General features: G+C 43.5%; 1 pseudogene; it reads left to right on the top strand.

Moving 5' to 3' along the window:
* Positions 1-5,272: 5,272 nt before the first annotated feature.
* LOC143975944 (proteinase-activated receptor 1 pseudogene) lies at positions 5,273-12,868 on the top strand (annotated as a pseudogene).
* The last annotated feature ends 4,286 nt before the right edge of the window (positions 12,869-17,154 follow it).

The raw sequence follows: 17,154 nt of genomic DNA, 5'->3' as shown, positions 1-17,154 counted from the left end.
TGGAAGAAAGAATATTATACGTGTACAAGCCTATTACCATACCACTGATACCAGTCCTGAAAAGAACCTTTGTGGAACTAATAGTAACAGCTACTGATTAAACTGACCCTCACTGCCTGACACACTGCTTCCTGCCTGTCCCTATATAAACTGGCAAAACAGAGGCTGCTGGAACAATAACTGGTTACTGGAATAGCACTTTTGTGGACCTGATAGTAACAGCTAATGATTAAACTCACTCTCCCTGCAGCACACACCGTCCCGTCCCTTTCTCTAAACTGACAAAAGACACTCAGACTGCTGCAACAATCACTAGCACAGCACTCCCTATCCTGAACTACACCTAACACCTATACCAGTCCTGAAAAGAACTTTTGTGTACCAAATAGCTAGCGATTTGGGTCACTGTAATCTCTCCCTGCTCCACACAGCAACCTCTCCCTATAGTGACAGAAGAAAGAATGTAAAATGGCAGCCGGATCGGGTGTATTTATAGGTTAGGGGGAATGTCCAAGTGTCCATGTGCTGTAATGTCTCAATTGGCTGTCCTGTACCCCATGATGGATGTGTCATCATAGGTCAAAGTTCTTTTACACAGTAAACGCGGAAGTCCGCCGGGCGAACTGCGCCAATAGTCCGCAGAACGGGCGTACCGCGAACAGCCAAAATTTGCCGCGAAACGACCGCCAGGCGAACTGTTCGGCCATCACTAATCATGTGACTGGCAAAAAAAATAGATTTCAGCACTATCTGGTCAGTTCAGACTGGTCTTGGCTCGAAGGCCAATTTTGAGCAGCTTTCTGGGTTCTTATCAGTGTTTGTGTTGTCACATATCCAACAGTTTGATTCCCAGGAATTGAAACAAGCCATCTAGGAAAGAAACAAACCAAGCATAATATAAATTCTTAAAGCGAGTCTCTCTCTCTCTCTCTCTCTCTCTCTCTCTCTATATATATATATATATATATCTCAGCATTATCAGACCCCTATAATTCTACTCACAATAAAACTACTTTCTTGCTATTATAGCGCCTCCTCTTTCTCTCACCTCCTCTCTCTCAACCCCATCTCTCTGTCACCCCCTGATGAGTTTACTTCCTCTTTCATTCCCTGCAAAGGCAAAGCATAATGGACTACTATGCATCGCATAGTAGTCCATTATGTGTCACTTACCTGACACAGGAGCCAGCGAAGTCACCGCTGTCCCCTGTAGTCCGGCGCATCCATCTTCTCGGTGGGGTCTCACAGCTCCGCCGCTGTCATTCGGCGAAGCCGCGATGGCGTCACTCCCACGCATGCGCACGGGAGCCAACACGCACGGCATCTTCGTCGTTTGACGATGCCGCGCTCAGTGCGCCTGCGCGCCGCTGACAGCGGTGCCTGTCTTCGGGCAAATATCTCCTAAACCGTATAGGTTTAGGAGATATTTATTGGACCTACAGGTAAGCCTTAATCTAGGCTTACCTGTAGGTTAACATGTGTTGTAAGGGTTTACAACCACTTTAATAGAAAGAAAAAATTATGAAAATGTAATTTGGGTACACTGTTGAATGACACCCAGCATCATTAAACCCACTGAGTCTAGGCTGTGAAAGGTACAACCCCTGGGGGTACATCATCATAGGCTCTTATTACACCTGCGCAGAATGGCGCTTTTACATCAATTCATAAATTCTGTATTGTGTGCAGAAGTAAGGACCACCTGAGATTAGAATATATGCATAATGTATACTGCTACTACTACAAAAAAGAAAAAAGCAGTGCCTCAATAAAGTGTTCAGGTTTGGCTTGAAGAATAGGTGGCAATCCTAGGGAGGCTCTCCTACACAGCTCCCAAGTGTCCCTGATTTCAAGGGACTGTCCCAGATTTGGAGCAATGTCCCTCTGTCCCTCATTCCTCCTCATTGGTCCCTCATTTTGGTCTGATCTATATAGATATTTTTAAAATGCACTTTTTATCTATCAAAAAATGTTTTCCAGCGCTAAACCTTTCATCTGATTTCTAAATTGCTGCATTTGTAAATTCCAAAAGCAAATATAAAGGAAGAGTAGTGGTAAAAAAGCACTTGTGGGTTTAACCAATCTTGTTTTTTTTGGTACAATTCTCCTTTAATGGGGAGTGGCATGGGGTGTGTCCTATGCCTGCATGCTTTTGCTGATAGGTGTCCCTCATTCCTATATCAAAAAGTTGGGAGGTGTACTCCCAGGCAGTCACAAAAGGTGTTCACCAAATGCCTCACACCATCCCTGAGAGGCATGTGAGATAAAATGATAATTCTCCCGCTCTACAAAACTCTGGTCCGGCCGCACCCGGAGTATGCTGTCCAGCTCTGGGCACCAGTCCTCAGGAAGGATGTACTGGAAATGGAGCGAGTACAAAGAATTGAGCGAGTACAAAGAAGGGCAACACAGCTAATAAAGGGTCTGGAGGATATTAGTTATGAGGAAAGCTTGTGAGCACTGAACTTATTCTCTCTGGAGAAGAGACGCTTGAGAGGGGATATGATTTCAATATACAAATACCATAATGGTGACCCCACAATAAGGAGAAAACTTTTCCGCAGAAGACTTGTGGTCACTTAGAAGAAAAGAGGTTTACCTTAAACTACGTAGAGGGTTCTTTACTGTAAGAGCGGCAAGGATGTGGAATTCTCTTCCACAGGCGGTGGTCTCAGTGGGAAGCATCGATAGTTTCAAGCACCTGAACAACCGCAACATACAGGGATATACAATGTAATACTGACATATAATCACACACATAGGTTGGACTTGATGGACTTTTGTCTTTTTTTCAACCTCACCTACTATGTAACTATGTACAGTGGTGTGAAAAAGTGTTTGCCCCCTTCCTCATTTCCTGTTCCTTTGCATGTTTGTCACACTTAAGTGTTTCGGAACATCAAACCAATTTAAACAATAGTCAAGGACAACACAAGTAAACACAAAATGCAATTTGTAAATGAAGGTGTTTATTATTAAAGGTGAAAAAAAATCCAAACCATCATGGCCCTGTGTGAAAAAGTGATTGCCCCCCTTGTTAAAACATACTATAACTGTGGTTGTCCACACCTGAGTTCAATTTCTCTAGCCACACCCAGGCCTGATTATTGCCACACCTGTTCACAATCAAGGCATCACTTAAATAGGAGCTGCTTGACACAGTAAGGTCCACCAGAAGATCCTTAAAAGCTACACATCATGCCGAGACCCAAAGAAATTCAGGAACAATTGAGAAAGAAAGTTATTGAGATCTATCAGTCTGGAAAGGGTTATAAAGCCATTTCCAAAGCTTTGGGAATCCAGCGAACCACAGTGAGAGCCATTATCCACAAATGGTGAAGACATGGAACAGTGGTGAACCTTCCCAGGAGTGGCCGGCCGCCCAAAATTACCCCAAGAGCGCAGCGACTACTCATCCTAGTGGTCACAAAAGACCCCACAACAACGTCCAAGGAACTGCAGGCCTCACTTGCCTCAGTTAAGGTCAGCGTTCATGCCTCCACCATCAGGAAAAGACTGGGCAAAAATGGCCTGCATGGCAGAGTTCCAAGGAGAAAACCACTGCTGAGCAAAAAGAACATCAAAGCTCGTCTCAATTTCTCCACAACACATCTTGATGATCCCCAAGACTTTTGGAACAACATTCTGTGGACCGATGAGACAAAAGTGGAACTCTTTGGAAGGTGTGTGTCCAAGTATATCTGGCGTAGAAGGAACACTGCATTTCATAAAAAGAACATTATACCAACAGTAAAATATGGTGGTGGTAGTGTGATGGTCTGGGGCTGTTTTGCTGCTTCAGGACCTGGAAGACTTGCCGTGATAAAAGGAACTATGAATTCTGCTGTCTACCAAGAGATCCTGAAGGAGAATGTCCGACCATCTGTTCGTGTACTCAAGCTGAAACGAACTTGAGTTCTGCAGCAGGACAATGATCCTAAACACACCAGCAAGTCCACCACCGAATGGCTGAAGAAAAACAAAATGAAGACTTTGGAGTGGCCTAGCCAAAGTCCTGACCTGAATCCTATTGAGATGTTGTGGTATGACCTTAAAAAGGCCGTTCATGCTCGAAAACCCTCTAATGTAACTGAATTAGGACAATTCTGCAAAGATGAGTGGGCCAAAATTCCTCCAGGACGCTGTAAAAGCCTCATTGCACGTTATCGCAAACGCTTGGTTGCAGTTGTTGCTGCTAAGGGTGGCCCAACCAGTTATTAGGTTTAGAGGGAAATCACTTTTTCACACAGGGCCATGATGGTTTGGATTTTTTTTTCACCTTTAATAATAAACACCTTCATTTACAAATTGCATTTTGTGTTTACTTGTGTTGTCCTTGACTATTGTTTAAATTGGTTTGATGTTCCGAAACACTTAAGTGTGACAAACATGCAAAGGAACAGGAAATGAGGAAGGGGGCAAACACTTTTTCACACCACTGTATATATTGAGATTCTGCAGAACAGGTCCAAAGCTTTATGCGGTGATTACATCATAGTTGCATTAGCGACCTTTTGGAGCCTCGCAGGATACCTTCCTCAAGCATGTGACATATGCAGTGCAGAACAGAAGAATATTAAAATCAATTAAAATGAATAAGTAATCAAAGAATTCGAAGTGTATGTACTGTAATGTATGGTCCTACCGTGTGTATGCAACACCAGTTTCGGACAAAATCCGTCGGAAAAAATCCGACGGATTTTGTTGTCAGAATGTCCGACCGTGTGTACAAGGGCTAACAAGGACAAGGACATTTCGGAGCCCCCAAAACCTGCTGGCATTGTTTGGTCGCTTAAAATAAAGCAAAATTATTTTTCATACCATCTTGCCTTCTATTCTTTGTTCCCTTGTGGTTAAATCTGAAGTCCCACCATTTCTCACCGACGCCTGTTGACTTGGAGCAACCACTAAAAAGCATTATTGTTTTGTTCAGATTGGGAAATCCTTTTATCTTTAACCATTGAGTAACCCTTTATTTTAGGTTCTGGTGTATTCAGACTCTGGCCTACTCTCGGTTGTGGCTGGTCCTCGGTCCTCTTTAAGCATTAGAACCACTTTGTAGTTTCCAGTTGATTGCGTCATTAGAGTGAAGATGAAAGCAATCATATTTGGTGCATTTGAGATGGTTCTTTCTTCCCCTAGAGATGTTAAATAAAAGCAAAATAATAAAATCACCTCCTCCGTCTCAGACGGGGAGTGATATCATCATAAGTGGAAGCATTAAATATCTAATCTCTGAAGACTATGTGCTCTTCATTAGAGATCTGTCTCGATGGGGACCAACATCCTCTTACCTCTCTTCTTTCTTAGTGCCATCAGCTCATGGAGTGTGGACTGCTACAATGACACATCAGGTAAGCAACCATAATATGCCATATTTAAAGAGGGATGCCAACTTATGCTATTTTCAAACAATGAATGAACTGCTTGTACATTTGTGTGAATCTGCATGTACATTCGTTCTGTGCAAATATTAGGCACAATTAATTTGTATTGGGCTATTTTCTCTCCAGGTCTAATGCAATATATTGCTCAGAATTGGCTGTCATAGTATAAAAGATTATTTCATCAGCAGCGATATGAAGGACTGATCACTGCAAAAATTCTTAAAACACCTGAGCCAAACTAATACATTCTTAAAACACCAGAACCAAACTTTCAACCCCAGTCTGGAGGTATAGAATATGATTGTTCTACGCCTCCAGACTGGGGTTAATAGTTTGGTTTATGGCTGTTGGATTTTGCTTGGCTAATTCGTTTGTTGGAGTCCAACCAGAGCTGGATTGTAATTGTGGATATGTTTTCGGGGGTTTTCCAGCCAAGCAAAGAATTGTTTGTTAGTGTCTGCTTGAGCATGTTGAGTCGTAGGTGGGGTTAAAGGGCACACATACACTATATTGTCAAAAGTATTGGGACACCCGCCTTTACACGAACATCAATTTTAATGGCATCCCAGTCTTAGCCCTTGTACACACGATCTGAGATTCCGACGGAATGTGTCCAATCGGAGCGTTTTGTCGGATATTCCGACTGTGTGTGGTCTGCATCGGACTGTTTCCGTCGGACCAAATTTTCCAACTTGCCGGAAATATTTTCTGACAAAATGCTCCGATCGGACATACTCCGATCATGTGTAGTGAATTCCACGCATGCTCAGATCAAATTCCTACATCAAAGCTATTGGCTACTAGCCTGATGGTAGTCCCATTGTAACGAAATAACGTCATCACGTTCTGAACGATTGGATTTTCCGACAACTTCGTCCGACCGTGTGTATGCAACAGTTTCGGACAAAATCCGCCGGACAAAATCCGACGGATTTGGTTGTCAGAATCTCCGATCGTGTGTACAAGGGCTTAGTCCATAGAGTTCAATATTGAGTTGGCCCACCCTTTGCCGCTATAACAGCTTCAACTCTTCTGGGAAGGCTGTTCACAAGGTTTAGGAGATGTGTCTATGGGAATGTTTGACCATTCTTCCAGAAGAGCATTTCTGAGGTCAGGTGCTGATGTTGGACAAGAAGGCCTGGCTTGCAGTGTCCACTCTAATTCATCCCAAAGGTGTTCTATCTGGTTAAAGCGGAGTTCTGCTTAAAAAAATAAAAATACTGCAGCTGCTGACTTTTAATAATTGGACACTTACCTGTCCCAGGGTTGAGCGATGCGGCAGAACAAAGCCCAACTCATCTCCTCCTCCTCTCTGCGGCACCGGCATTGTAACTGTTGGCGCCCGGCTGTGGCTTCACAGCCGGGCACTCATTGCGCACCGTGACTGGCCGGGCAATCATCAGGGACCTGTGATGTGCCCCAGATGATTGCCGAGAGGGAGGAGGGAGAGGTGATCTGGGGCACATCACAGGTCCTGGATGATTGCCCGGCCAGTCACGGTGTGCTAGTGCACCCAGAGGAAGTGGGAGCTGGGACCCTGTGGCATGTCAGGGGGTCACCTCCCTTAAAGCTGAAGTTCCATTTTTGGGTTGAACTCCGCTTTAAGGTGAGGACTCTGTGCAGGCCAGTCAAGTTCCTCCATCCCAAACGCGCTCATCCATGTCTTTATAGACCTTGCTTTGTGCACTGGTGTGCAGTCATGTTGGAACAGGAAGGGGACATCCCCAAACTGTTCCCACAAAGTTAGGAGCATGAAATTGTCCAAAATGTCTTGGTATGCTGATGTCTTAAAGAGTTCCTTCACTGGAACTAAGGGACCAAGCCCAACCCATGGAAAAAAAAACCCACACCATAATTCACCCTCCACCAAATGATTTGGACCAGTGTGCAAAGCAAGCTCCATAAAGACATGGATGAGAGAGTTTGGTGTGGGGGAACTTGACTGACCTTAACCCCATTTAAACAACTTTGAGATAAATTAGAGATGAGACTGCAAGCCAGGCCTTCTCGTCCAACATCAGTGCCTGACCTCACAAATGTGCTTCTGGGAGAATGGTCAAGCATTTCCATACACACATTTATAAACCTTGTGGACAGCCTTCCCAGAAGATTTGAAGCTGTTATAGCTGCAAAGGGTGGTCAACTCAATGTTGAACCCTATGGACTAAGAATGGGATGCCATTAAAGTTCATGCGCGTGTAAAGGCATGTGTCCCAATACTTTTGACAATATAGTGTATGTGTGCCCTTTAACCCCACCTACGACTCAACATGCTCAAGCAGACACTAACAAACAATTCTTTGCTTGGCTGGAAAACCCCAAAAACACATCCACAATTACCATCCAGCTCTGGTTGGACTCCAACAAACTAATTAGCCAAGCAAAGTCCAACGGCCATAAAACAAACTACTAACCCCAGTCTGGAGGGGGAACAATATGTAGAGGAGATGTATAGTAATTATTTCCCATATGGATGGAACAGGTTGGTGTAGAATGAAATCTGTGTCTTGGATCCAAGCCTCCAAACCATCGAAGGCTATGAGCTAGCTTTATGTATTTTCCATCTTGTGTAAGGCCGCGTACACATGCGGGGACTGTTCGCCCAACTTTGTCCGCTGAACAGTGTTTCGGCGGACAGTCCGCCCGTGTGTGGGCTTTCAGCGGACAGTTTCAGCGAACAGTTTGCTGAACAAGGTTTTTCGGAATTTCCGAAAAACTGTCCGCTGAAACTTGGTTTCAGCGAACAGTCCCCTCGTGTGTAGGCTTGTTCGTCAAACTAAGTTCCGCGCATGCTCAGAAAGGATTTACACGCCGAAAGTTGTAATGCAATGTATAGGACGTCGTATTTTGCGTCCCGTCGTACGTGCCGTTCACGTCATCGCGCACGGTTTCAGTACGTCGTGTGTGGCCATGTCCGTCCATGCTAATTTTGAGCGGACTGTTTGCCGAAACTGTTTGACGGACAAAGTTGGGCGAACAGTCCCCGCGTGTGTACGCGGCCTCAGTAAAGTTTTTTTCCCACAGAAGGGGCAGACTTTGCAACAGGGTTCACCACTTATAACCAATGTAAGGGTAGTCTTCTCCACTGACCACCAATGTAGGGCACCCTACTCCACTGACCACCAATGTAAGGAAGGACTTCTTCATTGACCACCAATGTAAGGAGACCTTTCTCTACTTGCCACCAATGTAAGGTGGCACTTAACTGCAGTGGCATTGTAGGGAGAGAGAACGTCATAAGGAAACTGCTCCTTTATGGTTTCCTAGGTCACTGGGCAAGTGATCCAGATGGATGCTGCTGCCCCATGTGACTCTGGCAGTCATCTTGGGTCAGGCAGAGTCTATTATAGACCTTGGCTCCCAGGTTTGGTGTGTATTTTTGTGAGTGGACAGGTCAGGGACAGACAAGTGACTAGCAGTAAGGAGAAGTTCCTGATGAGTAGGGACAGGCTAGGAATACACCTTGCTTCTTGGAATCCTCCCGCTTGGGTGCAGACCGGCCAGGCCAGATTCCACATATCTGGAACAGATGCTGTCAGTACGCTCAAGAACCTCTCAGTTCTACTTTGGCCATCCATGCTCTGAGTGTTCCCAGTTGGGTGTCTTCCCACTGGACTATTTGTATCATTGAATTTTCTTCTCAATACAAGTTCTTCTTCTTGCAACCAGACTTGTCTCCACTGCTGCAGCACCACGCTGCACCCACCCACATACTGACCATCAATATAAGGGAGCCCTTTCCCCACTAACCATCAATTTAAGGGGGGACCTCCTGGACTGACAACCAATATAAAGCGGTGTGACGGAACCGCTTGGACACCCCGGTTAGGTGCTTCCTGTCCGCCAACCAGCGCCTTCTGCCCTCCAAACTGTTTTGAGCAGATCAAGAGATGTTACTAGCCAGTTTTTACCCAAACATCGTACACAGACAAGATGTGAGGTAAAAACCAAAACACAGACACAGACTTTCTTTATTGAAACTCAGACCCATACTTTATACCCCACAGGAGGACATCCCTCTCCTGATCATATTACCCTAACAATACAAACTGTAACCAGAAACATAATTAACATGAACTAATTAACCAGTCACATAAACCAGCCCAGGTGACTCAATGCCCACCCAGACAATGTTGTGATTAATCAGACAATAGGTGATCCAATTACCAATTAACAATGGTAGAGATAAGCTTAGCAGAAAACATCTAACACCTTAATAAACAGACAATAGCAGGAGACCACCAGCAACAGACTGTCAGGCTTCTACATTGGAGTACATGAAACAGAGATCAATGTTTCCAGCTCTTTCAATGAACACGTATAGTTCAGAATCAAACAAACCAGGAATAGTCTTCATATATTTTTTGAGAGATATTGTTGATAAATATTACTGTCTCATTTGAAGTAATCCAAACCATGTTCTCAGTGTCCATTAAGTAGCTGTCCATCATTTTCTTGAACTTTCAATTTTCCAAATTTCAAATTTCCAAATTTCAAATTTCCAAATTTCAAATTTCCAAATTTCTGAATTCCCAAATTTTAGAATTTAGAATTTTCAAATTTCCGAACTTAGAATTGTCCAATCTCCGTATTTTCAAATTTCCGAATTTTGAATTTCCGAATTTTTGGATTTTCGGAATTCCGAATTTCCGAACTTTGCGAATTTAGAATTTCCGAATTTTCGGAATTGGAAAATTCAGAAATTGAAAAATGCAAAAATCTGAAAAAAAGAAAGAAAATCTGTAAAATTCGAAATAACAACTAACAATTAAATTATAGGTATTGGAATTTCCTTTCAAATTTGGCTGTTTGTGAATGTAACGAGTACAAATTTATCTGAAGTTATGAATTATCTGAAATAACGAATGCCGTGTCTAAATGAATAGAACATAAGGATCTAATAATAATAAATAACAATAATAATAATCAAACCTTTTTAGATGCGGCATTCATTTAATTCGTAACTTCAGATACATTTGTATTCGTTGCTTTCACAAACAGCCAAATTTGAAAGGAAATTCCAATACCTATAATTTAATAGTTATTTAGAATTTTACCGAATCTCTTTCTTTTTTTCAGATTTTCAAATTTTTTAATATCTGAATTTTCGAATTTTGAAAATTCTGAAATTTTGAAATCCGAAAATGTGAAATTTGGAAATTCAAGAATTCAGATTTCTGAATTTCCGAAAAAAAACAAAAAAAGAATGAAACAAAAACAAACACTTTTTTGCCAGTGTACTTTTCTACTGGGCTTTGGCTTTACCAATGCTTTGTCGCATTTAAGATTTTAAGATTGCAGCATAGATAATGGGACCATATTGAGCCAATTCTGTTAAATTCTTGTTGTCTTGTTTTTTTATTTTTTTTAGATGCTAGAACTGATGACAAAAACAACCGGTCCTCCGTTTCTGATGAAGTTTTAGCTTATCTCCGTAGTCCTTGGTTAACTAAATTTATACCCTTGGTTTTTACGGTTGTGTTCCTCCTATCGCTGCCTTTGAACATAACAGCAATCGTGATATTCCTGTTCAGAATTCAAGTGAAGACACCAGCAGTGGTGTTCATGTTGAACTTGGCTGTGGTTGACGTCCTCTTAGTCATCATTCTGCCTTTCGAAATCTTTTACCGATTCTCAGGAAACAATTGGGTGATCGGAGAAGGAATGTGTCGCTTTGTTACGGTTTTGTTTTACTGCAATATGCACTGCTCCGTCCTGCTTGTGACCAGCATCAGCGTGGACCGGTTCCTGGCTGTGGTCTACCCCATGCGGTCTCTCTTATGGCGCACCGTGAGCAGAGCCTGGCACGTTTGTCTTCTCATCTGGATGGTTTCCATTGCTAGCGCTGCGCCGATTGCTATAAGCCAACTAACCTTTCACATTGACCAACTGAATATCACAGTTTGCTATGATACGCTGGGACATAAAGACTTTAAGAGCTTTTACTTTTATTATTTCACTGCTTATATCTCAATCTCTTTCTTCTCACCTTTAATTATTACAACGTTCTGTTACGCTGCAACCATCCGAAGTCTGAGCTCGCCAAAAATTGAAAGCACCTTTAAAAAGTCCAGATCCGTGTTGCTTTGCATCACCGTACTTTCTGAATTCATTATTTTCTTTGGTCCGCCCAACATCTTCTTTTTACTTAATTATCTGAACATCGATAAGCCATTTGGGGACTCTATGTATTTTGCCTACATCATCTCCCTCACTATTAGTAGCATTAGCTGTTGTCTCGACCCTGTTATCTATTATTTTGGGTCTTCAAAGTCTATGAAGTACATATACAACTTGGTGCGTTGTGGCAAAACCAAAGCCCGCCATAAACGGACTAATAGCTCCTCAGAAAAAACAGGTGGGGGGACGTCTGTCTCTACTCTGTAGAGCTGGGATCTGATGCCGTTACTTGTATCTTGCCCAACAATTAGAATCGGGTGAACACTGGGATCTGATGCTGTTACTTGTATTTTGCCCAACAATTAGAATCGGGTGAACACTGGGATGTCTTTTTTTATAGTCAACTTAAATAATAGAAGATTTAGGGTATCACCAAAGAGTGGTACTGTGGATTCCGCGGAAAATACATATGTGCCACATCCCATAAATTTCGGAACATTGGAAAAATTGGTACTGGACTTTATAGGCACTGAGATACAAAATATTTTTTTTAAATATACATTTTATTACAAATTGATTAGAAAGAACAACCAGAGGAACAGTACATTTTAAAAGGCTTTTCAAAGTAAAAATCGCCTATATACTCTATCAGCACATAAACCAAGAACTAATCCTGAAATAATCATAGAGATGTCCTTATTGAGACAATGATACACAGGCTTAGTAAGTAAGTAGTCAGAAATGTGCAGTGGTTCGGCTTTACATGTTTCGCGTGTGAAGGCTTCTTTAGGTGCTATAGGCATAAATTAGTATACACAAACAACCAGGGGGTAAGGATCAGAGTAGAACGGTGTCCAAAGTAAGGCAAATGATGCAAACATGTGTCATTATATGTATAACTGGTCCAAATCAAAGGATAATATAGAAGAAACCCCCCAATTCCGCAGTAGTTACAAACGTGCCATAGTATAATACATTAAATAAAGGAAAGGCCTAAAAAGCCTATAAGTCCTATACAACAGTGAGAGCCTCAAGGCTTATGAGAGTGGTAAGTTCTCAGTAACTACAGCAAAGGGGTGGTGCTATATCCTGATCATCAGTATATAGCTGCATAGTAACAGCCTCCGCCCAGGAGATCAGTCAGCATGGTGAGAGTGTAACTTTATATTTTTATAAAATATTTTGTATCTCAGTGCCTATAAAGTCCAGTACCAATTTTTCCAATATTTCCAACTTAATTAATAAGGTGAAAATGGGAGATAATACTGCGCTAACTCAAAAAAATTGTGAAAAGCTGCTACATGAACAATGTGACAAAGATAATAAATAGTGAACAGTAAATAATGTAGCGCTGGAAAAAATACACATAAGCTTTATGCACATAAATAATATGTGAATAAATCATACGCAAAGAAAAAATGAAATGCGGCAAAGTCCAATAGGTATATAGGTACTAAGAAGGACCCGTGTGAGTCCACCACCAAATAGTGGCTAATTAGGGATGGAATACACTGGCATGGTCCGGCATAGAGAGCATTAGAGATGGTACATCTTCAACCTAAAAAGGGAAAGTATATCTACTCTTACTGGAAAAGGTGGACTCGAATGTCAGTGACAACAAGTCATTAAGGCAAGGATGCCGGGATCGCAAATCGGCAGGACCTCCAAACACGACTCCAAGGGGTATACAGGTACCACCGAACCGTATCTCAGATATAAGGAACCGAGGCTGATGCGTTTCGCCCCAAAGGACTTACGTATCCTGGGGCATATTTTTTTTACCTACACCATATGGAGGCATTTTTTCTTTCTATAAACTTTTTGACTTCTTTGCAGTCCGGTTGGGCCCTCCACGCCTGGATTACAGCCCTGGTGTTCCTTACATCTGAGGTCTGGTTCGGTGGTACCTGTATACCCCTTGGAGTCATGTTTGGTGGTCCCGGGTCCTTTGGAGTCCTGCCGATTTGCCGATCCCGGCATCCTTGCCTTAATGACTCGTTGTCATTCACATTCAAGTCCACCTGTTCCGGTAAGAGTGGATATACTTCCCTTTTTTTGGTTGAAGATGTACCATCTCTGATGCTCTCTATGCCGGACCATGCCAGTGTACTCCATCCCTAATTAGCCACTATTGGGTGGTGGACTCACAGGGGTCCTTCTTAGGACCTATTGGACTTTTGACACATTTCATTTTTTCTTTTTTTTGTATATGATTTAGTCACGTATTATTTATGTGCCTAAAGATTACGTGTCCATTTTCCAGCGCTACATTCTTTACCATTCATAACTCAATTAATAACCTTTAAAATGACTCTGGAACTCTTCTTTAGGGATAAGCAAATTTAACATCCAATTAACTCCAAAAAAAATGAGGACAATTCTGGATAATTTGCTATTTCCGCAAAATGCACTGGGCCCCCATTAACTGCATGGGGAAACGAAGGAGGTGGTGGCTGAAACAGGTTTTAAATGGCTACAGAACCCAGATAGCAAGCAATTGTGCTGCAAGGTTGAAAATAACTTGCTAAGCTGTTGCTAGACTTGCCGAGTTTCGCAATTTTGTTGCACAATTGCAGCAAGTCTGCATCGCATGACTCCAGATCAACGTTGTTTGCAAACACTCTGCAAGTCTGCTGTTATGCAGGTATGTTGTGCAATAGTCCTCCCACCACAGGGGGTCACTGTGGATGAATTGTCATGCTGTAGGCTTGTAGAGCTCTAACTGTAGACTAATCACTGCAACTTTGCACTTGCTAGAGACTTGCCATGTCAATTTTAAAAAAAATTGAAAAGTATCAACTAGAACTTGTGCTTCAGCTAATTTTGCAATAATTGCAGTATAAGACTAATTTTATTAAAGTAGAAGTATGGCCAAAGCATTTTTGTCCCTACTTCTCCTATGGCTCACCAGAGTACACTTAGTTCTGCACTCATGTGACCCATTTTCAGCCAACTATGGGCTAAAGTCCACTGTTGGCTGACATCACAGGGTCGGTCCAGGTTGTAAAAAGATCCTCACCATATGGTTGGGACCTTCCCAGATGCCTGGACCGGCCACTGGCTAAGCCTCTCAGCATGTCTCCTGAGAGCCTGAGCCAGCCACTCCCTCCTCCTCTACAGCCTGGCGCTCCAGGGAGCGCTGGATGGGCAGAACAGATGGCCATTGACTGAGAGCTCTCCACTAAAATCAGCTCTCCACTCACGAAAGACTAAGAACTGAGCGATCAGCGGTGTTTGATTGCTCTGTTTTCAGTCTTGGAAGCTGCTGGCAGAGCCGCTGGTAAGGTAGTATAACTGGACCTGTTGTACTGGGCCACGGCCTCATCAGCTAAACAGGGGGGCCCCAGGGCAGCTTGGGAGGTGTGAGCAGAGGAGGGACTTTTTTTTTTCATTTTTAGGGCATAGGCGGATAAAGTCAGTGCCGCTGTTCTGCTGCACCTTGGAAAGGAGGGGGGGGGGGGGTGGAGGCAGGATTGGGGGGTCCCCATCAGGAAGGCTGTATGGCACTCCATGATTTCTAGCAGCAGCCCTGGCTGCCTAGAACAGATGCAGCATTGGACCAGCTAGGCGACTATAAATGTTTTTTTTTCTTATAACCCCATACTTCTCTTTTAAATGTTGGTGATGTTTTAATTGGTCATTTGTCTGTAAAAAGTTCTCTGTTCATAAACTACAGCCAGTGCAGGTTGAGCACCAATGTGCATACAGTGCGATTATCTGGCTCATGTCTTGGAAACCTATTTTCTGGCTAGTTGGATAAGGAGCTCTACTGATGTTCCTAATATACCCATTAATGCTGCTATTTTAATGTGATTTGTGATGTTGCACTATTTACAGTATATTGGAGTGTCAGAGCAAAAATAGCATTGTATATACTGTATGTATTGTGTTATGTACAGCATGCTAAGTAATTTGTGAGTGTAATACTTCCATCTATTTACTACCTCTCCCAGAACGCACAATACTAAATAGCTCTCACAGTGCCCAGGGCAGCCTCCCCTACTGCCCACCCCTTGCCCTGGCTCTGCTTCCAGCTATTTATTACCTCTCACTGAGATAACAATACTCAGTATCTCTCACAGTGCCCAGGGCAGCTGTTGTTCATGCCCACCCATTGTCCCAGCCCTGCTTCCAGCTATTTATTAATGCTCACAATACTCAGTATCTCTGATAGAGCCCAGGGCAGCCACCCCTCCTGCCCACCCCTTGTCCCGGCCATGCTTCCAGCTATTTATTACCGCTCACAATACTCAGTATCTCTCAAAGCGCCCAGAGCAGCTTTCCCTCCTGCCCACCCCTTGTCCTGGCTCTGCTTCCAGCTATTTATTATCTCTCACAGAGATAACAATACTCATTATCTCTCACAGTGCCCAGGGCAGCTTCCCCTCCTGCCCACCCCTTGTCCTGGCTCTGCTTCCAGCTATTATTACCTCTCAAAGAGATTACAAAACTAGTATTTCCCACAGTGCCCTGAAAATGCCTTCATCTTCTTTGCTCTCCAGAAAGACACCGCCATCTTGGTTCACACACCATCAAGGGTCACCAACATGACTGAGATCTCAACTAACTGTATCTGTACATTTCCTGGCTGTGTTTACATATCTCTGACACGGATCACCTCTCACCATGTGACTTGTTACAAAGTTACAGAGTTGCAGGCTGACGACTGGGGAAGACGAGACTGAGGAAATGCCTCTTCCTGTCTGCAGCAGAGTGAGGACATTATCTCAGGCTAGAAAAAGTCACCAGCTTTAGCTCAGGGATGGCTTCATTTATGCAGATATGTAAAGTTATTTGCTAATGAATTGCTGCTACTGAATAAAGTTGCTCATTATCTGCAATTAATGTTTTCATTACCTCACCGGTAACTCAGTGGGTCATCAATGAAAGATTGGAATATTACCGGCCTGTTGACCAAAGCTTTACCTATATATACTCAGAAACGAGGATTTCTACAACATTAAAGGGCTGCTTTTCCTTTAACTAAATCCTACAACAACAGTTAGGCACTGTCAGGCCTTATTCTACACGAAGCACCTCTATACCCCAATAATATGGGTGCTGCGCCCTGCAACCCCGCAGCCTGTTTCTGCTGCCAGCAGTGCTTCCATTAAAGTGGTGGTAAACCCCGCTTTGTGAATTTTACCTACAGGCAGGGGCGAAACTATAGGGGGTGCAGCAGTCTTGACCGCAACAGGGCCCTGTGCTGCAGGGGGCCCATGCAGCCCCCTCTACATATGGCCGGCAGCAGCATAGGCAACTAGGGGTACCAGTGCACCATGCACATGGGTGGCTGGAGGTGGTGGGTGACTAGCAGAGCTCCATGCTCAACTATCGCACTGGCTGCTCTTTAGTTGTGCATTCCCCGCATGACCTGTGTCCTCAGCCGGCTCCTCAGAGTACCCCTCTCCTGCTCCATGCATTGCCGCTCAGTCCGATGTCTGTTCTCCCCAGCCAGATGGGGCACCTAAAAATAAAAAAATAAAAATAATAAAAAATACTACTGATGCCAGTGGTGGAACTACAGGGCTCACAAAGGTCATACCTGTGACCACGCCCTGGAGTTCCACCGCCGGACTCAGAGGGAAGGGCCCTGGCTGGGGTTCAGGGGGGCCCTTCATGGTCTCTTGCATCGGGGCCCTGAAGG

Source organism: Lithobates pipiens, unplaced genomic scaffold, assembly GCF_037356315.1.
Source record: "Lithobates pipiens isolate NorthernLeopardFrog02 unplaced genomic scaffold, aLitPip1_a1.2 Scaffold_13, whole genome shotgun sequence".
Lineage (NCBI taxonomy): Eukaryota > Metazoa > Chordata > Amphibia > Anura > Ranidae > Lithobates > Lithobates pipiens.
This window is presented reverse-complemented; position numbering and strand designations above follow the sequence as displayed.